The sequence below is a fragment of the Hyperolius riggenbachi genome, chromosome 2 (genome assembly GCF_040937935.1).
Source record: "Hyperolius riggenbachi isolate aHypRig1 chromosome 2, aHypRig1.pri, whole genome shotgun sequence".
In the NCBI taxonomy this organism is placed as follows: domain Eukaryota; kingdom Metazoa; phylum Chordata; class Amphibia; order Anura; family Hyperoliidae; genus Hyperolius; species Hyperolius riggenbachi.
In genome coordinates this window covers 230660984-230687761 of record NC_090647.1, presented here as the reverse complement: position 1 = coordinate 230687761, position 26778 = coordinate 230660984, and the positions used below count along the sequence as shown (strand labels likewise).

Genomic DNA, 26778 nt, shown 5'->3' with positions numbered 1-26778 from the left:
AGGTTTATCAAGATTTTTGGCATGGGTGCATGATGATAAATGATTGCCGACGAGAGGTTCTAGGCTGCAGAAATGCAAGGTAAAACATTCCTGTCTTAGTTTGTCATTAAAAGGGGTTTGCTCATCTGTTATAATAAATTTCCCGGTCTCCTTGACACCATGACTTCTGTTTTGCTTAAAATATTCACATGTGATCAGCTGGGGTGTCCTCCAAGGTCAGTGGTCTCCCCTTCAGCCAGGATAATCCATGGCCAACTGCTATTGTTACAACTGCGGCTTGCAGAGAGACGTTATCTGCCCGCTCACCCCTTTTAATATACTGTATATTCCTGCGTATAAGACTACTTTTTAACCTTTGAAAATCTTCTAAAAAGTTGGGGGTCGTCTTATACGCCGGGTGTCATTGATGCTGCTGAGGACTGTAGTGAATCAGCGCAGGCACGCATGTGCGCGATCTGAGAGGCAGAGCAAGTAAATAGGATACAAGGGTGGGCCAGAAGGGTGTAAGAGGCGTGTTTTATGGGCACAGAGCGATCTATTCTTCCATACTGCTCTGATAAACAGGGAGAGAGGGAGATCCGCTTAGAGAGTGGGAGAGGGAGAGTTGACCAATCCACCCAGTCATTCACATATATACGGTTATATACTGGGTACCACATACAGTACAGCACCAGTATATGATGTTTTTTTAATATTTATTTTGTGTGCGTTGGAAGAGGGGTAGTCTTATACGGCGAGTATATCCCAAACTATATATTTTAACTGGAAAAGTTGGGGGGTCGTCTTGTAAGCCCAGTCGTCTTATACGCCGGCATATACGGTAGTTACTGAGCAGAGACTCCGGCAGTATCTGTACAATCATTCACAAAATGTCATCATGATCAATCATTGCAGGCGATACAATTCTGTAATGTAAGGCGTCCTGAACACAATTCAGTGGCTTGGTTTTCTGACATGGGTGTAAAACCACTCCTTATTTTGATAAGGTATACAAGTAGACTAAACATTAAATGTTAGAGGAACAGCGTGACACCGGCCAAGGTCTTACTTTTGGAAGGAGTTCCAGAGAGAGACAAAAAAAAAAAAAAAAAAAAAGCACACTAAGCATTCCCAAGCATACAATGCCTTGATATATTTCATATTTCACATCTCTTGCATTGTATATTCGAAATCAAGTGATCCCCTACCCCACATGGATTCTGACACTGTTAAGACTGAAAGTGTTGCTGCTCTCTGTAGCCAATTACTCCTGGAAGAGGTGGAAGCTCCCTGTGCTGCCTGTACAGAAAAGCAAAAAAGTAATACAACTTGGAATAAAGCATCGTACACACTTTAGATTACAGTTGTCCAGCAGGGATCAGGACATGATCCCTCAGACAACAGTTCATTGCTGAGACTGTACATAGGTGTCACTAGCCTCCAGGCTAACCCCTTCTGTCATTGGAGGTGGTAGAGAGACTGTGCCTAGCCCATGAAGGAGGGGGCAGAGTAAGGGAGTAAACAGAGTCAGGCTCTCACTGATGTACAGTATTGGGGCTGCTGTACACACACCAGATTCTCACGCAAGGCGATCTTTAGTGGGCACCTTGGCAGAGTTTTATCTAGTGTGTGTACAAACCTTAAAGAGAATCTGTATTGTAAAAAGCGCACAAAAGTAAACATACCAGTGCGTTAGGGGACATATCCTATTACCCACTGTCACAATTTCGCCGCTTCTCGCCGCATTAAAAGTGGTTAAAAACAGTTTTAAAAAGTTTGTTTATAAACAAACAAAATGGCCACCAAAACAGGAAGTAGGTTGATGTACAGTATGTCCACACATAGAAAATACATCCATACACATGCAGGCTGTATACAGCCTTCCTTTTGAATCTCAAGAGACCATTTGTGTGTTTCTTTCCCCCTGCAGCTATCTTCCACTGAAGTGTCAGGCTGTTTCTTCCTGCAGAGTACAGACAGCTCTGCCTGTATGTAATTCCTCAGTATGTGAAAGCCCAGCCAGCTCAGAGGAGGATTTATCCAGCTTGTAAAAGATAATAGAGCAGAGAGAAGCTGCACTAATCTAAATAACACACAGCAGTGTGCAGAGAGGTGCCTGGAGGGGGGAGATGCATCACAGAACCACAACACTGAAGAACTTGGCAGCCTTCCAGACACAGGCTGTCAAGTCTGACAAGAGAGAGATAAGTTGATTTATTACAGAGATGGTGATAGTAGAACGTGCTGCAGTAAGCCAGAACACATTAGAATAGCTTTTGGAACTTGTAGGATGGAAGAAAACCGGATGCAATTTTTGTTACGGAGTCTCTTTAAGGGAATTGTCCAAGCTAGTGAAAAAAAAAAATCCACTTACCTGGGGCTTCCTCCAGCCCATGGCAGCCGTCCTGTGCCCTTGCCGCAGCTCCGATGGCTCCCGGTCTTCTCCGCTGGTGAACCCGACCTCACCGCGCAGGTCACGTGGTCCCTCCGACGCCTGTGCAGTATCGTCCTTATGACGTCGGAGGGCCCACGTGATCCGCACGGTGGAGCGCAGAATAAGCCGACCTGGAAAGGTCGGCTACACCAGCGGAGAAGACCGGGAGCCATCAGAGCTGCGGCGAGGGCACAGGACGGCTGCCAAAGGCTGGAGGAAGCCCCAGGTAAGTGGATTTTTTTTTTCCATAAGCTTGGACAATCACTTTAAATCAAGTTTTGGAAAACGTCTGCCAGGCCCCCAGGTCCGTGCAGAGTGTTGGCAACAGAGCGCACACTCACCTGTTATTGGCGCATTCCCTCTCTCCATCCTTGTCGGGGCACCTGTATCCCATAACCCAGCAGCATGTACATAGTCACGTAACGTACAGGTCATTGGGTCATGGAAAAAAAGGCGCACCATTGACACTGGAGAAAGGGTGGGTGTGTGTGTGTGTGTGCGTGTCCAGGAGTGTGTGTGTGTGTGTGTGTGTGTGTGTGTGTGTCCAGGAGTGTGTGTCCAGGAGTGTGTGTCCAGGAGTGTGTGTGTGTGTGTGTGTGTGTGTGTGTGTGTGTGTGCGTGTGTCCAGGAGTGTGTGTGTGTGTCCAGGAGTGTGTGTGTGTGTGTGTGTGTGTGTGTGTGCGCGTGTGTCCAGGAGTGTGTGTGTGTGTGCGTGTGTCCAGGAGTGAGAGTGAGAGTGTGTGTGTGTGTGTGTGTGTGTGTGTGTGTGTGTGTGTGTGTGTGTCCAGGAGTGTGTGCGTGTGTGCCTCTGTGCATGCGTTTGTGTCCAGGCAAAATCCAGGCTTTACAAATAATTGTTAATTGCTTGTAACAGGATATACTGTATATTCTGGCATATAAGACTACTTTTTAACCCAGGAAAATCTTGTCAAAAGGGGTAGTCGTCTTATAGGGCTGGTGCTGAAACTTTCGAGTCGGACTGGAGAATCTACAGTTGCCACATACGGTGGGGGGAGCTAAAAAACGTCTGCAGACGCATCCCTGTCATATGCGGAGACCGTATTAAAGCAGCAAGGGCAGTGCTGTACAAGTAGTCTTGGAGATAGGGATAGCTGAGCAATCCAAGCAGGCTTTGTATATGTTACGGCCAGAACCCGAAGTTTGGCCAGAACTAGAAGTGGCCGGCCACTTCGGGTTCTGGCCGGCCAATGTGCGAACTGGCCGCTGCGCTGCGGCCAATGTGAGAAATGCAACAATTCCTGTAAAGTTAATGGGATGTTGTGGCCGCAGCGCAGCGGGCAAATGTATCACACATCTTACTTTATTCAATGACATTAAGCCGACCGGCTTTTTCCCCGCTTTCTCTCTTCCTCTCGCCTCTCTCTCCTCCCCTCGCCTCTCTCTCTTCCTTCTCTTATGGGCAGCCGGGCGGGGACACGCGTGTCCAGGAGAGTCGTTCGTCGCGGCAGGAGAGCAGAGCGGGGAGGCTGCAGACATCGCTTCTGCCAGCACCCGCTCTGCAAGAACGGCAGGATTCCCCTGCCGCGACGAACGACTCCGGAGGGACACGCGTGTCCCCGCCCGGCTGCCCATAAGAGAAGAAGAGAGAGAGGCGGGGGGAGGAGAGAGAGGCGGGGGGGAGGAGAGAGGCAGAGAAAAAGCCGGGCGGCTTAATGTCATTGAATAAAGTAAGATGTGTGATACATTTGCCCGCTGCGCTGCGGCCACAACATCACATTAACCTTACAGGAATTGTTGCATTTCTCACATTGGCCGCAGCGCAGCGGCCAGTTCGCACATTGGCCGGCCAGAACCCGAAGTGGCCGGCCACTTCTAGTTCTGGCCAAACTTCGGGTTCTGGCCGTAACATATACAACAACCAGGCAATCACCAGTAAGGTACATCGCTTGCCAGGATTGGCTGGTTGTTGTATACTGGGTACCACATACAGTACAGCACCAGTATCTGTACCGGTTTATACTGTATAGCACCAGTACATACAGTACAGTATGCAAATGTCCAACAGTCAAGAGGGGTAGTCTTATAGAGCGAGTATATCCCAAAATCTTTATTTTAGCTGGAAAAGTTGGGGGTTGTCTTAAACGTCCAGTCGTCTTATACACCGGAAAATATGGTAGGTGTGCTGCTGGCTGGGCAAAAATCACACAGTGGTAAGTTGGTTGGCTATGTGGAACTGGTGAATTAATAAAAGCCTGGGCCTTTTTGGTGGAACTGCAGAGGCCATCACTTTCAGCATGATCCAACTGCATATAACAGAGTAGAGAGGCGGTGCAGTTAAAGCATAGTGTTTAAGAAAAAAAGTGGGATATTTAGGTAGAGGGAAGCCTCTGAATAGTCCAGAGGCTTCTTATGTCCTCCTGGCTCAGAGTTTTTCCCTGCCCTCTGAAAATACCCTACAAGAGATTGCTGGATATGTTCTCATGGCCATACTGCCTGCCGTGTACAAGCGCAACCATACTGTGCCTGTGCGAGTACAGCCATGCCTGCACAGTAAACCTAGCAGTTGCATGCTACTGCGCAGGCGTGGTACGGCCACTCGTGCACAAAGAGGGACACTGCTACAAACTGTCAGTGGGCCCGCGCAGCGGTAGCGCTCATGAGTAAAACGTTCTTTTTTTTTTTTTTAAACGTTTCAGGTGTGCTTTAATAACTGCAGAGTTCTCTTTAAACTTTCAGACAGTAGCCTGTCACTTAATGATCGTTTTAGGTGATATTTCACCGTTTCCCTTCAAAACCCGCTGCTATTGGTACAGTCCCCCCTACAGAGGCTATATTCATACCAGTGCAGCAGAAACTATATGTTCCAGCCCAGCTTGGCCACCTAGGACAAACTCCTGGAGGAGGCTACATAAAATCAAGTTATATGCTGGGTGCAGCTCCGCCAACCATAGGCTGGTCAGGCCAGACCTAGCTGTACAGAAACCATAAGTAAAGAGCACTGCAATCAGGGTACAGAAGCATCCTGTTGGACATTTCACTCATGTGCTTAAAAGTGTTATTATATGCCATGAGGAAGAAAAGCAGAAGCTGTGATTAACACCTCATAACAAACCAAAAGCCTGCACTGCAAATCCTCTAACATGTCTGACAATCCTTATAGGGCTGTATCCTCTGTCAACACCAGACTCTCTGGCATGAAGAGTCAGACTTATTTTAGCAATGCTTCTACACACGTTTCACCTCTAGTCTGACCTTTACAGAAACTGAGGCGGGGAGACTGTTATCCCTGGGTTGAGGCTTATGAATGTAATAACTACGGTATATGAAAAAGTAAACCACTTTATTTCACAGGAAGTATTTGAAAAGAAAATTTGGCAAATACAAAAACATTACCTATGTGAAGTTATAGCTCGGTAGCACATCTTACCGCAAAACTAGCATAACAATAATGGCAGATTATAAGATTAATTGTAAGTGGCCCTGAACTCTTGCACAGGACAGAAGGAAACTGAGTGAAATACACACTCGATGCATATAGAGTTTTTAGCCTGTCTAATCCCCCCTCATTTGTGTCTAATCACAAGTTTTAATTTGATCTCTCCCGTGTCACCTGACTGCCACGGCAGATAAGCTCATTTGAAAGCACAGGCTGTTAACAATATGACTGCTTCCATGAATCGAGAAGTAGAAACACTGCAAATGGTTTTTGTTTAAAGTTTATTATGCTGTTGCGTATCTTTTAGATCCGAGAGGGCATTCTGAATTCAGATCCACTTTAAAGTATAATAGACACTGTTACTTTAGACCTGAACTTGGGCACAAAAACTAAACAAACTGTAAGGACCATAGCCATTGTACACACTAAATAGCTTCCATGCCTGAAACAACAATTGTTTGGCTGAAAATGTAAAGTATGTACATATGTCCTAATATCCCTGGCCTCCCTTCTAACAGGTGGCCAGGACCTGTCCCAAGTCACTGACACAAGGCAATGCTGGATTACAGGCTGAAATCACACAATACAAAGTGAAGCACGTGTAAAGACTGCCCCCCTTGCTTAACTTGCTGTGGGGTACTGCATTCACAGAGCAATTCTCATGCATCAAATACTAGTTTGAATATATGTAATATACAAGTGGTCCCCGACTTACGAACGACCTGCCGATACGAACTGCATGGTTTCCATGGGAACAAGTGAAAACATTTTTTTTTCAAATTGGACTTGTAGTTTTTGAGAAAATAGATTTAAAAAAAAAATGGCTTTTAAACTTGTATAAACAGGTACAAAGGGCAAAGGTGACACAGAGGGGGACACTGGAGGCACAGAGGACAGAGATGGCACAGTGTTCCGACTTAAAGGGGAACTGAAGAGAGAGGTATATGGAGGCTGTCATGTTTATTTCCTTTTAGACAATACCAGTTGCCTGGCAGCCCTGCTGATCCTCTGCCTCTAATACTATTAGCCATAGCCCCTAAACAAGCATGCAGCAGATCAGGTGTTTCAGTGGTTCAGACTTATAAGTCTGATCTGACAAGACTAGCTGCATGCTTGTTTCTGGTTTTAATCAGATACTACTGCAGAGAAATAGACCAGCAGGGCTGCCAGGCAACTGGTATTGATTAAAAGGAAATAAACATGACAGCCTCCATATACCTCTCTCTTCAGTTCCCCTTTAAGAACAAATTCAGGTTAAAGAGAATCTGTATTGTTAAAATCGCACAAAAGTAAACATACCAGTGCGTTAGGGGACATCTATTACCCTCTGTCACAATTTCACCGCTCCTTGCCTCATTAAAAGTAGTCAAAAACTGTTTTAAAAAGTTTGTTTATAAACAAACAAAATGGCCACCAAAACAGGAAGTAGGTTGATGTACAGTATGTCCACACATAGAAAATACATCCATACACAAGCAGGCTGTATACAGCCTTACTTCTGAATCTCAAGAGATCACTTGTGTGTGTTTACCTTCTGTCCCCAGCTTCTCTCATGCACTGAACATTACAGGCTTCCTGCAGACAGCTCTGCCTATGTCGTTAATTCCTTAGTATGTGACAGACCAGCTCCTTTCACAGCCTCCAGAGGAGGATTTTTATCCAGCTCTCTTCTATCACTGATAAGATAGCAGAGAAGCTGCTGGCTTATGTAAATAAAACACACACTGGAGTGTGCATAGAGGAACAGTTTAACACTGAAGAACTTGGCAGCCTTCCAGACACAGGCCGACAAGTCTGACAGGGGAAAGATACATTGATTTATTACAGAGATGGTTATAGTAGAAAGAGCTGCAGCAAGCCAGATCACATTAGAATAGGTTTAGGAACTTATAGGATGGTAGAAAAAACATTGTAATTTTTGTTACAGAGTCACTTTAAGAACGAACCTACAGTCCCTATCTCGTTTGTTAACTGGCTTTTAACCTAATGGGCTAAGCAACAATTCCATGAAAAGTAATGACAAGTCAAATCCTGGGAGCTGGGTAGTCCAGTGCACCTACTGTATAAACATTAGCTGGGACCTAATGTCCAATATTTTAGTTTTTTTTTTTTAGGACATACAGACCTGAATTTTACATGTATCTTTCTGGTGTTGTTTATCCATATTTATCCATGTTAGTACAGATCTTGCACTCTCTCTGTTTATACTTACCCTGTTCACGCTTCCTTAGGCGCCTGGAACATCCTGGTCAGATTTCTGAAACATACAGGTAGGTGTATTTTTCCAAGTGTGATGCTGAATGACTATAGGTGCGCTCTTTCCAATGAATGCATTTTACCAAGTTATTTGCTCAGTACATTTCATTCAGAAAGTAAGCATACCTGAGAAAGAACTATATGTGGATGATTTGGTTTAACTTTCCACAGAAAGTTTCTTTGAAGGACAACTGAAGCATTTCTAGATTATTCTTATTTAGACTTGCCCCAGATCTATGGTTCTTATGATTGGTGTATGGTATTCCCCTTCTCCGTTAGGGCATATGTTCCTGCTGCCTCGGTGACTCCTGCCTGTGAGCACTGAAGTCTATGCATTCTTCTTGCCCCCCCCCCTCCCCCCATCCTTTATACAGGCAAATCTACAATTCTCCTTCAAATTTGCAGTCCAAAATGTCAGTCTTTGGTGAATACTGAAAAGCATGGGTCAGCCAAAATTCATGCATTTTAACAGCCAGCAGATTCACTGTCATTCACCAAAGTGAACGGCATCTGTGATGCAATGGAAATTCTGCGCATTGTGTTTTGCACAGGCATAGCATCAACAAAGCCTAAAAGCACAGCATTGTGTGGCAAGGCCTTCCTGGAGTGTGTGGTAAACAAAGGCACTCGTGCACAAAATGCCAGTAAATCAGCCCATTTCTGCTAACACAAGAACACAACTCAGCAGTGTGTGCCCTGACTTACATTGCAGCATTGACCTGCACAGTGTACTCTCACGTGAAGGATTTGTTCTTCAAAATCAGCAAGAATGATGAAGCTGAAATGTGCACCATTTACATTTAAACAAAAATGCTACCTCCCTACGTGCATAAAATTAGCACACCATTGCATTATTAAGTCCCCAAATGCCTACATTTAAAAATAGAGCATCAGATACAGTGCAAATGACTAGATCGCCATTAGAGAAGATTTTGGAAGAAGTTGCAAAGCCTCGTACACACTCTAGGTTTAAGGCCGGCTGAGGCGGTCTCTAACGACCGCTTTAGATGATAATCCAGCATGTGTACAGCAGCCCCCAATCTCCACTCGGCCAGCAATCCGCCAAGCAGTTCAACTCGGCCAAGCAAGGGTCAATATGTGACATCACGCCTGCACTGCTCCAACTGCCTTTTACCTTACAACAGAAGGTGTTGTCCTCTATACTGCAAACTCCGTATCTGTACAGCCTTGGCCCAGCAATGTCGCCCGAGGCAACATCATTCAACCAACCGCCTTGAGAATGGTACACATGCTAGAGTGTTCTCAGCCAAGAAGGCCGATTAACCCTTATCGGGCTGGTTTATAAGAGGCTGCCCAGCTAAGAGTTGCTATTTGTAACTACTTTTAACTTCCTGCTACTTCCTTTTACTACCTCTTCCTGCTTCACTACACTTGTACATATGCTGAATTGGTCTTAGGGTGAGATAACATAAAGATGAACCTGAACCAGTCGCTAGGATTGGATTCAAGAGGCCATGAAACACAAGTTTGAACTTCAGATTTCTGCTTTGCTGGGGCACCCTCAACCTGCTGGGCGTTTCAATTCCCGCGGCCGGGTTTTTTTTCGCCCGATTTTTTTTTCTTATCATGTAGCTAACCTAGCGCTAGCTACATGATTCTCCCCTTCCTCCTCTCCCTCCCTTCTGATCGCCGCTGGCGATCACGCCCATAAGGAAATCCCGTTCTGAACGGAATTTCCTTTAGGGCTTCCCCCGTCGTCATGGCTTTCGAACTGAGTGACGTCAGCGACGTCGTGACATCACTGGGACTCCCGAACCACCCCAAAGCGCAGCCTGGCGGCGATTGGCCAGGATGCGCACGGGGTCTGCGGGGGGGGGGGGGGCCCTCTTTCGCGCCGGATCGGGGCAAACACGCAGCTAGCAAAGTGCTAGCTGCGTGTTTGAGAAACAATTATCAAAATCGGCCCAGCGGGTCCTGAACGGTGCCCTCTAGCGTCTTAAAACGCTAGGGAGGTTAAAGATACAGGACTACATTTCTGCTGTATAGCTAAATAAACTCCTTAAAGGGAACCTTTACTGAGTAAAATTTAAAATAAACACATGAGGTAACTTCAAATGAACATTACATAGTTCCCTTGCCATCAGTTCCTTTAAGAAGCGCACCATTTTCTTCTGACAATGATCCCTTCCAATTCTGACAACATTTTGTCAGAACTGAAATATATCAGTTGCTGTCAGTTATTTATCAGTTGCTGTCAGTTATGGCTGAGAGGACAACTAATGTGCCAAGTAATGTATGTTTCCCTATGGCTCAAGTGGGCGATGTTACAGTTTAACAGTGTGCTGACCAAGAAGGCGTTATGGGGTAATGGCCATTTTCAAAATGGAGGACGGTGAATTCCCTTGATCACAGTGGACAAACAGGATGCGAGAAAGGTGAAAGAGGTTGAGGAGTAGACTACACGGGGGGGGGGGGGGGGGGGTTAAGTATGACTTGTGTATGTTTATTTTAACTTTTAATTTTCAGTTCAGGTTTTCTTTAAAGGGGTTCTGTGGAGTGCTGAAATAAACAAAAACTGACAATTACCTGGGGCTTCTATCAGCCCCCTGTAGCTGTCATGTCCCACGTCGTCCTACCCCGATCACTCGTTCCACCGCCGGTCCTGGTCTAATTACGAGTCTTTGGGAGCCTACTGTGCAGGCGCAGTACAACAAAACCTCGTACTGCGCAGTAAGCTCCCGGAGACGCGAGCAGGAGCACGCACTATTCGTCTTGTTAGACAAATAATTAACCGGTGCCGCCGCCAGGGAACAGGTGATCGAAGGAGGATGGCACAGAACATGACAGCTACAGGGGGCTGATAAAAGCCCCAGGTAAGTGTCAGTTTTTATTTCAGCACTCCACAGAACCCCTTTAACCACTTCACCACTGAGGGGTTTTACCCCTTGAACACCAGAGCAATTTTCACCTTTCAGCGCTCCTTCCATTCATTCGTCTATAAAACTTTATCATTACTTATCACAATTAAATGAACTAGATCTTGTTTTTTCCGCCACTAATTAGGCTTTCTTTAGGTGGGACACTATGCCAAGAATTATTTTGTTCTAAATATGTTTTAATGGGAAAATGGGAAAAATGTGGGGAAATTATTTTTCAGTTTTCGGCCATTATAGTTTTTAAATAATGCATGCTACTGTAATTTAAACCCATGAACTGTATTTGCCCATTTGTCCCGGTTGTAAAACCGTTTAAAATTATGTCCCTATCACAATGTTTGGCGCCAATAGTTTATTTGGAAATAAAGGTGCATTTTTTTCAGTTTTGCGTCCATCCCTAATTACAAGCCCATAGTTTATAAAGTAACAGTGTTGTACCCTCCTGACATAAATATTTAAAAAGTTCAGTCCCTAAGGTAACTATTTATGCATTTTTTTTAATTGTACGTTTAATTTTTTTTTAATTACAAAAAAAAAAAAAAAATGGGGAGTGTGGGAGGTAATGAGTTAATTTGTGTATAAGTAATGTATTTGTTTGTGAAAAATGCTTTAGGGTGTAGTTTTACTATTTGGCCACAAGATGGCAACAGTAACTTTTTGTTTAATGTGACCTCCAAGCGTCCTTCCGGATGCTTGGAGGAAGTACTAGGAGGCTGGGAAGGGTTTTTTTTTTTCACAATGATCGCGCTGCTTAGCGGAGAAGCAGCGGATCATTGTGGGGCTTAGATCAACAAACGGGAATGGATTTTCCCATTCATTGATCTCCGGGCGAGCGGCGTGCGCGGGCAGAGGCGGGAGCGCGGAAAGTACGGATTTCTCTGTCCCTGGGGGTTAAAGGATGGAAAAAGGGACGGAGAAATTCGTACGGGCGGGGGTAAAGTGGTTAAAAAACAAGCAACACCCATGCTAACCTAGAAATAAAAAAATACATTTATAAGTAGATAAATACTAGTTCTACTTACATAACAGATGTATTGCACTGTCTACGTTAGGATTCCCGTGAATTTTAAAAAGGAAAAGCAGAGAATACTATTCCAGACATTTCTTTGCTAACTGTGTATTCGTTACCTGCCCTCTTCCCAGAGTCTTCCGGCACTCCCACTGAGGACTATACAAGGAAATGCACTGTCTTACGTCATTAGAAGGAGGGGGAAATAAAGGGAAGAGGAAGAATATATTATAGATAAAAAAAAAGACTCCCCAGCATGCAACTGTTTTGCCAGCTTATGACAATGGCAATTAAAGGGGGGGGGGGGGGTCATAGAGCTTCAGTTCTTAAGGAAGCATCAGTAGACATGACATTAAAAAGTCAAATATGTTTAACATAAAATCACCCCCTGAGGATCGTGGTTTATGTATAATGTAATTGTACCATCTGCAGCAGTACAAATCATCTTAATGCATTCATCATCCAGTACATGACAGATTTCTCTGGGAAGCTCCTTTCATGTGAAACACAACAGGTCTGGTTCACACATAAATCTGCACATGTCCGTTCCAGTCCTGTCAGTTTTGCATCAGTTTTCCATCAGTTTTACCTGGCAGGATTGGAACTATACACCTTTTGTGTGTGAACACATATACCAAACTGATACAAAACTGACAGGAGTGGACACGTACACCTTTAGCCTTATTTTTCTTTGTGAATATGCATTGCAGAGCAAAAGCAAAACTTTATATCTAAATGTCAGACACTATGTCAGAGCAGGCTTGAAAAAAAAAATAGCTGCTGGTTAATAATGCATGGCATGTATGGGAGGAGACGACATGCTTCAAATACCGACACCCCGGGGCTACAGTAAAACTGAAGCGTGCAGAGCTGTTCACATCGTGGGATACATACTTGGTGTCTCCAGCACGATACAGCAAAAGCCAAGATAAGGAGTCAGAGCGCTAATAGGAGGTAGGTTTATTTGCTTCATATAGTCACATGGTTGACTGCTAGAATACTCTTCAATCTACCTAGCTACAATCTGCATATTTAATTTGGACCAGGTAACGGGTCACCAGTGAGGTACAAGCTTACAGGCACTCAGAAAAGACTTGTAACTACTGTACATATACACATATGGTATCTGGTACTTAAGTGGTTAACAGACCTGTGGAGTCTGATTCGAGGAGTCGGACGATTTTTGTACCGCGACACCACAGCCCTAGTGGTTAAGTCATGCTAGCAAGTCATTAGCTTCCAAATTCAACCATGTTTTCTTTTTCTTCCGCTACCAGATTGGAAGTTAGAAGCCTTTGTTATTTAGCTAGCATGGTTTATATAACTAGTTCCAGAGAATCACAAATCTTTTGTGAGTTAACATGTACGTGTGTGTGTGTACGCGTGTGTGTACGTGTGTAACAGTGTTAAGGGGGTACATGTGGAGAATGTGTGTACGTCTCAATCCTAGTTAGAATTAATGCCCATAATACTGGCAGATGGCCACCAGATTAGACCATTAGAAAGATGCCTCTCTGGTGAAATCTGATCATAGAAAGATCTAATGCTGCCACAGTGTACTGCACACAGATTTCAGCATGAAATCCATTTTCAAAAGACCTGGGGTACACAACCCATGGGGGAAGACCGGATGGGGGACAGTCGTTCATCCGGGAACCTAATGCCGTGCACCCGACCGAGCCATTCAGAGTGAGATCTTTCCAGCATGCCAGGTCAATCGTCTTGACCAATCTCGGTCACAAATTAAACAAAATTATGACCAGGCAGCCACAATCTTTTGCAGGTTCAAATCACCATGATCTAATCTACTGGATACCAATGCCATAAATAGACTAATGGATGGGCGCCTTTGGGCTGTGCTCCTGTTTTCACTGCAAGGGTTAAAGAGTACCCGAGCTGAAGCTCGGGTACACAACATCAGATACTTACCTAAAGAGAGCAAAGCTTCAGGATCGTATTGAGAGACTTCCCTCCCTGCTTTGTTGTCCCCTGTTGCTGAGCGCAGCCCCCCACATTAGCGACAATCCATTCTCACTAAACCTAACAGGGCAGCTCTTCCTGCTCCAGCGTGGCTGCACAATAGCCAACCCAGCCCACCCGTGCATACTTGCGCAGTTTAACAGGGCTCCTACATGAATCGGAGTGTGGCTTCGACAAAAAAGCGGGGTCCCGCTGTGCAGTGTTGGGGTGCCTTAAATCTCGCATTAAAACTATTGCTTCTTATAGTTGTGCCTTACTGATACTCTTCACTCACTGCATTAAAAAACCTCTGCTTAGTATCCATCATTAAATAGTATTTGAGTATGAGATTAGTTTTTAGGCTCACAGCCAAGTGAAGGGTGTCCATGCTTTTCTCTGTACTTACAGCAGACAGTGGAATATGGAGGCTGTCATTTATTTCTAGTTGCCCGACTAGCCTGCTGATCTTCTGTCTCGAATACGTTTAGCCATAGCCCCTGAACAAGCATGCAGCAGATCAGTTTCTGACATTATTGTCATATCTGACAAGATTAGCTGCATACTTGTTTCCATGTCTGACTCAGACACTACTGCAGCCAAATAGATCAGCAGGCCTGCCAGGCAACTGGTATTGCTTAAAAGGAAATACACCTGGCAGCCTCCATATACCTCTCACTTTAGTTGTCCTTTAAAATGACCATGTTAGTGACATATCATTCCTCATGAACACAAGCACCAAAAAGCTCTCATGGCACAGAACTGTATCAAAAGGTCTCAGGGTGCATACACACATCCAATTCTGATTGCACAATCACTGGACAATTTTACTTGCTTAATGTAGTATGAGGGCCAGCAGAGTTAAGGTGGGTACACACATCAGATAAAAGTCTTTGGAAGATGAAAGATCAGAGACCAATTTTACCCTCTTCCATGTAATATGAGAGCCATACTCTACACAGTCTATTCTATTGAGCTGAACTCCCCATCAGATAAAAATCTTTGCAAGATGCTGGACACAAAGATGCTGTACACACGCAACAGATCAGTATCTGCAAAAGATCAGTTCCTGCAAAAGATCCGTTCCTGCAAAATGCATTCATAGTCTATGATATCTGCAGATCTCATACACACCTTGTTTAACAGACATTCATCTGCAGATCTGACAATCATCTGCAGATCCATCCTGGTGGATCTTATCTGCAGATGATTGTCCGTTAAACAAGGTGTGTGAGATCTGCAGATAGACTATGAATGCATTTTGCAGGAACTGATCTTTTGCAGGAAAAGATCTTTTGCAGATACTAATCTGTTGAATGTGTGCAGCATCTTGCAAAGATATTTATCTGATGGGGAGTTCAGCTCAATGGAATAGACTGTGTAGGTATCTCATACTACATAGAAGGGGGTAAAATTGGTCTGATCTGTGATCTTTAATTTTACAAAGACTTATCATCTGATGTGTGTACCCACCTTTTGAATACTATGAACAGACTGTGTAGGTAAGCTCTCATACACATGGAGGTAGTTAAAATGGCCATTGATTGGCTGTTAAAAATTGGATGTGTGTACCAGGCTTTAGATGCATTAGGGTCAATAAAGAAAATTACTTTGTACTGCCTCAACATGATTAGAGAGCAGCATTTGTGTGCAAGGATTCTGTAGCAGTGTTTCCCTGTATATATGGGGCTCCAGCCAACAGGAATACACACATACATACATACTGAGCTATGTCATACACCTACACCTGCAACTTCCTCTCCTAACTCTGCAAGCAGATGAACAAACCAACACTGGTTTCCTGCAGATGTTTGCATGACTAAGAAAAGACCGTACCTATAGGTCTCATTATGTAAATGACTGCTATTGACAGAAGTGACTGAAAGAAATCAGCCACTGGCATAACATTTTACAATATGTCAGTGATTAAAGAGAAACTCCGACCAAGAATTGAACTTTATCCCAATCAGTTGCTGATACCCACTTTTACATGAAAAATATAATGATTTTCACAAACAGACCATCAGGGGGCGCTGTATGACTGATTTTGTGCTAAAACCCCTCCCACAAGAGGCTCTGGTACCGTACGGTACTCTGGGCAAACTGCCACAATGTAACAATGACACACACAGGAAATGGCTGTTTATAGCTGTCTGTTAAAGCCAGAACAGCTACATAATCTGCCCACAGTAACAATGTCACCATGTAATACATGTCAGAATGTGAATCTGGGAGAGGAAAGATTTTACAATGAGCAAACTCTGACTAAATCATGTATACATAATTATTGTAAAAATTAAGCACCTTTTTATATTAAATTATTTTCACTGGAGTTCCTCTTTAAGCACAGATTCACAACCGACTCAATATCCTGTTTCCCACATACCTCCCTCCTCCAGCCGTTGTCTTATCACAATCATTAAATGCAACTTTCCCATCGCTGCAGACTGCCTAGAGCTTGTTTGCAACACTGCTCACAAGTTCTGTAAAACGTATGTTCTGTAAAATTCCCCAGGCAAGTTAGTACAGGGTTCTGATAAAAGCATTCAGATGTACCAATTAAATAGCATGTTTGTTGTTGGCGTGCAATGACAATTCTGAGTTTCCTGTCTACGCTGTGCAGTGTTCACACACACTGGCCTAAAGAGTTTGTGAGCACACACATTAAAGTAATTGTGACATACAAGCACTCATACTGGCTTACAGGGATCATACACACACAAACTAGCCTATAAAGTGCCTCAGATTAAATTCTCAGTTATTTGGAATGTACATTTGCTCAAAATATCTAAAGGTGGCCACACAATACAATAAAATAATCCGATTTTACGGCAATTCGATAAGAAGGATCAGATCTCCCGGAAAAAAAAAATCGAAAGCTTTTTTTCCATTCTACTGCAAAATCCGATCGGATTTCCCGTTTTTTTCTATTTTTATCTACCCGTAATGCCAGATATTTTTCTTCAATTTCTCTAAAGATTGCATGGTGTGTGTTAGATTGTCAATTTATTAATATACACACCCAAGCAATTTTCTCAGAGTTTCCAATCATTTTTTTCATAATTGGGGAAAAATTTAACATAGGTGTGTGGTACATTGGTCATATTTTTGAAATGTTACAATCAGTCAGAAAAATTGATTGCAATTCTTAAATTGAACAGATATTTAAAAAATTGTATGGTGTGTGGCCACCTTAAGGCAAATGGCTTATGAACAAACCTGCCTCTCAAGCCTCATACTGTACACATCAGTACAGCTGCCTTCAGGCCCTGTTCGCATTGGCATAAACAAAAAAAAAAAAACAACGTTTAGTAACAGAACTGATTCTAAATTATGTAAACGGATCATATGTTAATCAACAGGATCTGTTCGCATTGCTCTGTTGGAACAGATCCGTATGGCCAGTTCATTTAATAGGCTGCGAGTGTGGGGAGGGGGTCATTTTTCTCGATTGACAGACCCCGTCACATTCATGGCTCGCTAACGGAACGGGGGGGGGTTACGATTCAAAAACGGACACCCAATAAAAACGGATCCATTAAATGGATCAGTTTTTACACAGATCAGTTTTTGATCCTTCTAGTGTGAACTAGACTTCAGTAGGAATATTCGACTATGTGTATGACAAAGGCAGGAAACACACTTGTCTTTCAGTTTTCTGCGTACGTTTTCTGCACACCAAGTGTGTTTCTATGCAAAAAAACGGGTGCGTTTTTTCACAGCCACTAATGTAATTTATAGAGTAAACTAACAAAATGTGCAGAATCATGATGTAGAATGTCACTTTCTTCTCTGCGCGCAAAAAATACAGCAAGTGTGAACTAGCCCATTGATTAACATGAGGTCAAGTATGTTACCTGCCTGAATCAATATACTAAGTGTAAAGCACTGCAGAAATGTTTTATGTTCCATAAATGCATGAGGATAGTGACAAGACTATATAACATGTGCTGTGGAAGATGGCAGCGCTATGCAAGTACTAAATAATAATGATTATCAATATGGCCAAGAATGTTGGGAGGTGGAGGCAGTGTAATAGGCTGAGGCGGTCGTCATCAGGCATGTGTACGGCACCAGACGGCCCCCAACAGTAGGTCCTTCGGACGGTCCAGCAAACCCCAGCGACGCCGATCCCCCAGCGGATCCCACTGTTCATGTCGCTCCTCCGAGTGTCATCCTGAATGCGCCACTCATCACCCCCCGCATAGCAACACAGCACGTCATACACAGCTCACATGCATGCGTGCAGCAGGGCTCAGCGATGTCACCCAAGGGGATCAGGTCCTGATCCCCGATGGGCGACATTAATTGTGAATGTGTACGAGCCCTAAGACGGTGAGCACACTTACTGAATATGTGCCAGTTTCGCTACACACGGCAAAAACACCCGCTGCCCATTGTAATCAATGGCCCACTTGGTATTTGCACATTGTACGCCTTTTTGTCCAAGCAGTCTCTGCTCTTTTCCACAAGATGCGCACATTCAGTATTACAATGTATACCGAATGCATCCAAAAAATTGCAAACAAATGTGGAAAATGCGATTGCAGAGTCAATCCGAGAATCGCAGGGAAAAATGCTTTGACAACTGTACTCCGTGCCTAAGGCCTCTTTCAGACGGGCAGCTGACAGGCGGTGCTCTCCTGCACCGGTTGGGCGCTTGTTAGCACTCGGTACCAGCGCTAGACAGGGAACACAGAGGTGTTGTCTTTCACCCGTAAACCTGGTTCAAATCATACGTGAAGAATGTGTAATAGAGGAAGAATCCCATCATTCTCCTGAAGAGTACCTGCACTCTTATACCTGGTACACACCATGCAATTTCCAATCAAATAGACAGGTCGAATTGATTATTTCCGACGGGTCAAATTGATTATTTCTGACAGGTCCGATCTGATTTCGGATAGTTTTTCTAATCTATTTTGTATAGAAGTGATGTGAAATTTGATCAGAAAAACGATTGCAAAATCAAATCAGGCCTGTTGGAAAGAATGGATTCGGCCTGTCTATCTGACAAGAAATTGCATGGTGTGTACCAGGCCTTAGATGTACCCACAGGTACCAACAGTTAGATTGCCTGATCATGTTCGTCAATGTAACACAAATTGGGAGAAAGAGGCACCCAGGCAATGATAAAACAATGTTAAATGCAACTAAAATGGAAAAGTTTGAGGTGGCTTACCTCAATGATAACATGTTCAAATAATTTGTAACATACTTTTAAATGTGCACTTGGCAATGCATTTCACGGGTCTCAGTCCACTTCCTCAGGCCGCATACAGTGCCAGAAGAAAATCAAGCCAGCGTTTGAGGCGCTCCAAATGCTGGCTTGATTTTCTTCTGTTTAAAAAGATTCACTGGACCCCCGTATCAGCTGAGTTCCAATGCACACATCTACCCCTTACAGAAAATGGCGCTGGCCTTTTTACCATCAGATATAGAAAAGGCAGAGGCCTTGTTCTGCAAGGTGGCAGGGATGCACGCTGCGACCCAGCTGATATGGGGCTCCGGTGAATCTTATTATACAGGCAACATGATGGGGCATTCACGTTGGTACTGGCAGGCTGGGTAGAGTGTCAGCTTCCTAACCAGGAGCTTTTTGTTCCCAAAAGCAGATGCCATCTGCTTTTGGGAACGTATCTGCCCATATTCGTTCTAATGTATGGGCACCTTTAGAATGATGCAATCAGATACAACACAGTACTGTGAACAGTCCCCTAGAACTGTATCACACACACACACACACACACGTGTATCATTTGTCTTAAACTATGGAAAAAAAAAATTATAGAAAAATTGCTTGGGTCCATACATCAGGAAATAGACAATCTACTCTACACCGTTCAATTTTCATTAAAAAAATATAAGAAAAATCCACAACTCCCGATCTACTTTTATCGAACTTCCACTGGTTTAGTTAATTCTGCCTTTTTGTGGAATACCTTTGTGAATTGAAACTTATGTTTTACCCCCAATGCTGAGTACACACCTTGCGATTTCCCGCTCGATCGGCCAGATCGATCCTAGTTGATCAATTATTTCCGACATGTTCAATCGGTTTCGATTGATACAGCCGTCGATTTTGCATAACTAAAGCGGTATGGTCACCATAAAAATCAAATTTCAACAGCAACTGGTCTGAGTGCATTAAGTGATAAAGATGCTAATCCTGCATTCAAAACTTGCAAAACTTTTTCTGCTGTTATGGTTTGGAGTTATCACATACTTTAGGAGCACTGGCCCTAGTGCCAAACAGTGCCAAAGAGTTGAATGCTGGGAGTTCTTTTTATCTATAATATATTCCTCCTCTTCCATTTCCCTGCCTAGCTTTCTTATCTGAAACACCTCTGCTCACTTGTGTTTACAAGCAAGGCTGAGGTGACTCAGCGATTGGAGGATAAGACAGTGCAGTTCCTAGTATACACCTCAGTGGGAGTGTCTGAAGACTCTGGGAGGAGGGCAGCTAATGAACACACAATGAGCAAGAAAAGGGAGGGGGGAAAACAAAAGTCAGGGAGGGCATGATGTCAGCATTAGCTTGGCAAGATGGCCACTGCCTAGAATAAGATTTTCTGCTTTTCCTTTATAAAATTCACAGGAATCATTACGTGGATAGCACAATACATCTGTTATGTAAGTAGAACTAGTATTTATCTACATGAGTTTTTTTTGTTTCGAGGTTAGCATGGGTGTCGCTTGTTCTTTAACATAAGTAAATCAACGGCTGTATCAATCGAGACCCGATCGAACATGTTGGAAATAATCGATCGAGCGGGAAATCGCAACGTGTGTACCCAGCATAAGGCCAATTAAAGGTCTATGCAGATGTCAAAGATTTTTTTGGAAATGTTTTAGGAAAAAACACTGTACAGGCACACTGCTCGATTACATGTCAGCTGTACGGGTGACGAATGACATTTCCAACTGGTTAAAAGTTGAATGCAGCTTGGAAATGACAATCACAATGGCCTCAATTCACTAAGATCATGCTGGAGATAATAAGGCAAGAGAAAACTTACCTCCACATAAAAAAGAGTTAGGCCCGGTTCACACTTGCGGTTTTGCAAAAACCGCACCGGATGTCCGGACCGCACCGGAGCCGGATCGGACCTGAACCGTACGGTTCCTGTCCGGATCCGGTCCGGTTGCATACGGTTTCCGTGCGGTATGAACACGGTTGCGGTCCGGATCCGGATTCTAAAAGAGATAACAACCTGTATAAAAACAAAAAAAAATGTTGGGGTCTGGGAGGTCAGCAGAAGGGGGACCTGTGGAATCAGGCCCTCCGCTGTTTAGCACTCACCTCCACCTCCAACATGCTGCCAACATCTCCAGCTCGTGCTGCTCCACTCCAAAATGGTTGCCCATGTGTCCCCGATACAATATCGCCGCAACAATCCTCATAGGAAGTGGGGTAGAACATCCGGATTTTTTGCCAGTGTGTTGTGCGCTCTCCGGTTCTCATTGGTTTCCATTGGCCGGATGGCGCAGTCCGGCTCCGCCCCGGATACGGCTGCCGGAGGAGCCGGACCAAAAAATAGCGCATGTTGGAACGGACACCGGAGTCCGGATCCGGTCCGGCTCCGGTCCGGACGAAACGGACACATGTGAACCCTGGCATAGACTTACATTGCTATGCCGTGCGTCCGTTTCGTCCGGCCAGCATGCGGTGCGGCTCCGGCACGGCTATTCCGGATAGCCACCGCTAATGTGAACCGGGCCTTATCTTATCTCTTCATTCCTTAAGTTACCTCCTCTGTAGTTATGTTACCTCCTCTGTAGTTATGTTACCTCCTCTTTAGTTATGTTACCTCCTCTGTAGTTATGTTACCTCCTCTGTAGTTATGTTACCTCCTCTGTAGTTATTGTACCTCCTCTGTAGTTATTTTACCTCCTCTGTAGTTATTTTACCTCCTCTGTAGTTATTTTACCTCCTCTGTAGTTAATTTACCTCCTCTGTAGTTAATTTACCTCCTCTGTAGTTAATTTACCTCCTCTGTAGTTAATTTACCTCCTCTGTAGTTATTTTCACATGCAGTTAATAAACAGCCTGTCTTTAACTCTGGAATTATTTTAAGGATTGAAGAGTTAACTTAAAGACAGAAGAGTTAACTTTAGGTTTGCCTGAGGTAAAATGTTTCCTGAATACTACATGCCTTATCACCATGGTAACAACTCTAGAAGAGTTATTAAAGACAGGAGATAAGCTTAGTGAATTGAGGCCAATGTGTAACAATTGCATCTGATTGGTCCAGACAGCATACAAATTGTAAAAAAAAGGTGTAGAATTTTGAAAAAAAAAAATCAGTTCATTGTTGTAGCACAACTGTTGAAGTGTACTTTAGTGTTGAGGCCGATTCAAACTACTTCTGATATAATGATTTGTATGTGTAGTACAGCTAAGAAATAAAACAATATTAGCACAGATATGAGTCTCATATTGTTTCCAGTACAAGAAGAGTTAAGAAACTTCAGTTATTTATGCAAAAGAGCTTCTTTGAGCTCTTCGACTTTATAAAGTCATGGACAGCACTGTCTTTTGAAGCACATCAACTGTCTCCTTGTTTCTTTGCTTACGTTTTTTCTGCAGAGAAAAGTTCAAAGGGTCACTAGCCCGCTCTGTGAAATCATTTAAAATGCTGAGTGTATTGTGGAAACTGCAAATATTAGAGAATGATGCAATGTTATAAAAAAAAGCTATATACCTGAATATAAAAATATGACACTATTTTCTTTGCTACTAATGTTCTATTAATATCCGTATTACACAACCAATGCATTATATCATTAAGTTTTTTCGCTTCAGTGTCACTTTAAGCGCTCGAGATTTTAAAAGCTCTTGTTAACCTGAGTGTTACGCCGCTCAGGAGGTTTTGCAGCTTTAGTCCCGGGACTAATTTAACAGTTTGCCTGGCTGGCTGCCTATACTAGCTAGCCTAGTGCTAGCTAAAGCTTTTACAGCCAGGCAAACTGTTAAAGGGAACCTAAACTGAGAAGGATATGGATTTTTCCTTTTAAAATGATAACAGTTGCCTGACTCTCCTGCTGATTCTGTGTCTCTAATACTTTTAGCCACAGCCCCTCAACAAGCACGCAGATCAGGTGCTCTGACTGATGTCAGACTGGATTAGCTGCATGCTTGTTTCAGGTGTGTGATTCAGCCACTACTGCCACCAAAGATCAGCAGGGCTGACAAGCAACTGGTATTGTTTAAAAGGAAACATCGATATCCCTCTCACTTAAGGTTCCCTTTAACCTCCTTAGCAGTATGCCCAGCACTGTGTCGGGCATGCCGCTCGCTCTCCTCATGGGTCCCTAATTAGGACTAATTTAACCTCCCTGGCGGTAAGCCCGAGCTGAGCTCGGGCTATGCCGCGCAGGAGGATTTCTCAGGGCCTGCTGGGGCGATTCGCCCCATTCAAAGTGCTGTGCGCGCAGCCAGCACTTTGCTAGCCGCGCGCACAGCTCGATCGCCGCCGCTCTGCGGCGATCGCCCGCACGCAGCAGCGAAAGAGGGCCCCCCCGCCAGAGCCCTGCGCTGCCCGGACCAATGAGTTCCGGGCAGCGCTATGGGCTGGATCGAGTGCGCATGACGTCAGGACGTCGGCTGACGTCCATGACGTCATGCCGATCGTCGCCATGGCGACAGGAGAAGCCAAACAGGGGAACGCGTTATATACGCGCTCCCCTGTTTGCTATTGATGCCGGCGACGATCGCACTAGAGGGCCACATGCGCCCTCTAGTGGTGTTTCATGTAGCTACCACTCTGGTAGCTTTACATGAAACAAAAAAAAAAAATTAAAAAAAACAATTTTTTTGCCCATTTGCAAAAAAAAATTAACCGCCAAGGAGGTTAAAGGGAACCTAAACAGAGAGGGATATAGAGGTTTCCTTTTTAAACAATACCAATTGCTTGGCAGTCCTGCTGATCTCTTTGGTTGCAATAGTGGCTGAATCACACACCTGAAACAGAGGTCCTTTTTGTCCAAAGCCAGTGCTTGCCATCAAAACAGCTCTATCCTAAATTGACACCAATCAGGATTGGGAATTCAGACATAAACAGCTCTAATCTTGGTGTGCTAATCGATGGGGAACTGAGTTTCAGAAACCAAATTTCACCCGTAGTCAAATCTCCCTACTTTCATCTGAAGAACATTGAAAAAATTAAACCTCTGATTCCCCCAGAGGATCTTTCAACCGTAGTTCACACATTCATCACATCACGGCTGGACTACTGCAATGCCCTTTATGCTGGCCTTTCCAAAAAGGATCTGCGTCGCCTGCAATTAGTGCAGAATGCTGCTGCCAGATTGCTAACACAAACCAGCCTCGCCACTGTCCTTCGCTCACTGCACTGGCTACCAGTAGAATGGAGAATACTCTTCAAGATTGGACTGCTGACATTCAAATCACTGCACAACTTTGAGCCCTGGATACATAATGGACTTGCTGAAGCTGCACCACACCCCTCACAACCTCCTATCAGCAGGATCCATAAACTTGGTCACCCCCAGAGTGCACCTCAAATCCTCTGGAGACAGAGCTTTCTGTCATGCTGCCCCTACTCTTTGGAACTCCCTACCACACCTAGTAAAGACAGCCTCATCCCTGGAGTTATTCAAATCCAGACTGAAAAGCCACCTGTTTAGCCTGGCTTTTCCGGACTTATAGAATTCTTCTTCTGTACCGCGATTTACCAATCAACCAATAATTGGTCTGAGCCATGCTTATGCGCTTTGAGTCCTACGGGAGAAAAGTGCTTTACAAATTATATTTTTGTTGTTGTTGTTGAAACAAGCATGCAGTTAATCCAGTCTGACTTCAGTCAGAGCACTTGATCTGCATGCTTGTTGTGGGGCTGTGATTAAAGGTGGCCATACACTGGCCCGATTCCCGGCCGTTTCGACAGCAGATTCGATCCTGGGATCGAATCTGCTGCCAATCGTTCGCGGTAAACGCCGCCGACGATCCGATTTCCTCCCGAAATCGGATCGGTCCGTCGATCGCGCCGTGCGGGAAATTACCCTCGATCGCCCGCGGTTAAGTGCGCGTCGCTAGCGGCGGCCGATCCGATGAAAAATACATTACCTGATGCGGGCTCCCGGGCGTCTTCTCTGCATCTTCTCAGCGCTGCACCCGCTCCATCCCGGCGCTTCCTGGGTCACTGCAGTGACCCAGGAAGTTCAAATAGAGGGCGCTCTATTTGAACTTCCTGGTCACGGAGTGACACAGGAAGCGCCGGGATGGAGCGGGTGCAGCGCTGAGAAGATGCAGAGAAGACGCCCGGGAGCCCGCATCAGGTAATGTATAGGGGGGGGGGGGGACAGGCGGCAGGAGCAGCTGAACAGATTGTGATCGGTTTCAGGCTGAAATCGATTCACAATCTGTTTGCAGTAAAGGCAGCCATACGATCCCTATCTGATCAGATTCGATCAGATAGGGATCTGTCAGCTGGTCGATCTGATGGCACATCGACCAGTGTATGGCTGCCTTTAAAGTATTAGAGACACAGGATAAGCAGGAGAGTCAGGCAACTGGTATTATTTTAAAAAGGACAAATCCATATCCTGAGTTTAGGTTCCCTTTAAAATTTGCATCCAGAAAACTAACAAAAAAACCTTACAACCATGTTACTATTTTTTGGGCATCACATGCAGAAAAAAAAAAATCGCAAGCGATGCGTTTTCACATATGCATACATGTGTATGCTATTTTGCATTCCTATGCAAAGTTTGCATGATTGGCATGCTACCAGTGGGAATGTAGCCTAAGGGCTGGAACCCACTAGAGCAATTTTTTGAGCATTTAGGGAGCGCGAGAAAATCGCTAGCTATTTCCCTAAACGCTCTGCCAATGTAAATGGATGGTGCAAATTCTACAAAAGCGATTGCGATTAGCAAAATCGCAAACGCAGGACATGCGGCATTTTGTTAGCATTTGCGCTTCAATGTAAAGTATATAATCGCTGGTGTAATCGCTCATCAAAACTTGCACGGAGCGATTTTGCTAGCGTTTTGAAGTTAATGTACATTGTAACAAAACTGAAATTAATAGAAAGGACCAATCAGACTTTAAAACGCTAATCGCTAAACAACCGCTGGCAAATGGATACACTTTTTAAAATCGCTCCCTAAAACGATCAAGGAATCGCTTACAAACTGCTCATACGAAACGCTAGCAATTGCGTTTTGCAGCGAGTTCCAGGCCTGAAGGTGCAAGTATCCCATGCAACTTATTAACGTACCCCCCCTCCCCCCGGAGTACACATAGCTTATGTGGAGAACCTAGTATTTGCACAAAAAGAAAGAGAATCCTCCTGTCAGAGCGTTAAGCAGGCATAGATGAACAACAAACAGTGCAATGGAAAATGCTAGTGTAAATAATTACAGCTGTGCGCTACAAACAGTAGCCCAGGGAACCAGAGGTCAATATCGTTTACCAGAGCTATTCATTTTGTGACATTAATGACTTGTTTCAACAGAAAGGATGTATTGTCAAACCTTATTCATTAGCATATACGTGACTCCACAGGTAAAGCCCTAGCTAGACAAGCAGACTTCAGCAAACAAATCTCAGATCAGCCCTGACTTCTGCCTGCCTGTGTGGAAGTCATAAGTAGTTCTACCACATTCTTCTTCCTAAAGCCCCTTCAGTCAGCACTGCCAGTCTGTGTGAAAGAGATAGGAGCACAAGCAGGACCCAACATGCCGCAGGTTATCACCAGTACACAAAGAGGATGGCCCAGGACACAGCAGTGGGGGGCAGAGATTCACCGCATTCCTAGCTTTCAATTTACACCTCAATGCTGGACACTTCACATAGTAGCGCATGTGTGTCAGCAAAGCATCC

At 44.3% G+C, this 26778-nt stretch overlaps 1 protein-coding gene and 1 long non-coding RNA gene across 6 annotated transcripts in view; one reads left to right on the top strand and one right to left on the bottom strand.

The window, feature by feature from the left end:
- The window catches only part of LIMS1 (LIM zinc finger domain containing 1), a 139718-nt gene that overhangs the window by 41341 nt on the left and 71599 nt on the right, over positions 1-26778 (bottom strand). The gene's annotated exons all lie outside the window — the stretch shown is intronic.
- Positions 1-26778, top strand: part of LOC137546185 (uncharacterized) — a 147110-nt gene that overhangs the window by 66340 nt on the left and 53992 nt on the right. The window contains exon 3 of the long non-coding RNA XR_011026193.1: positions 8042-8080. This is a non-coding gene — a long non-coding RNA (uncharacterized lncRNA). The remainder of the gene's footprint in view (positions 1-8041; positions 8081-26778) is intronic.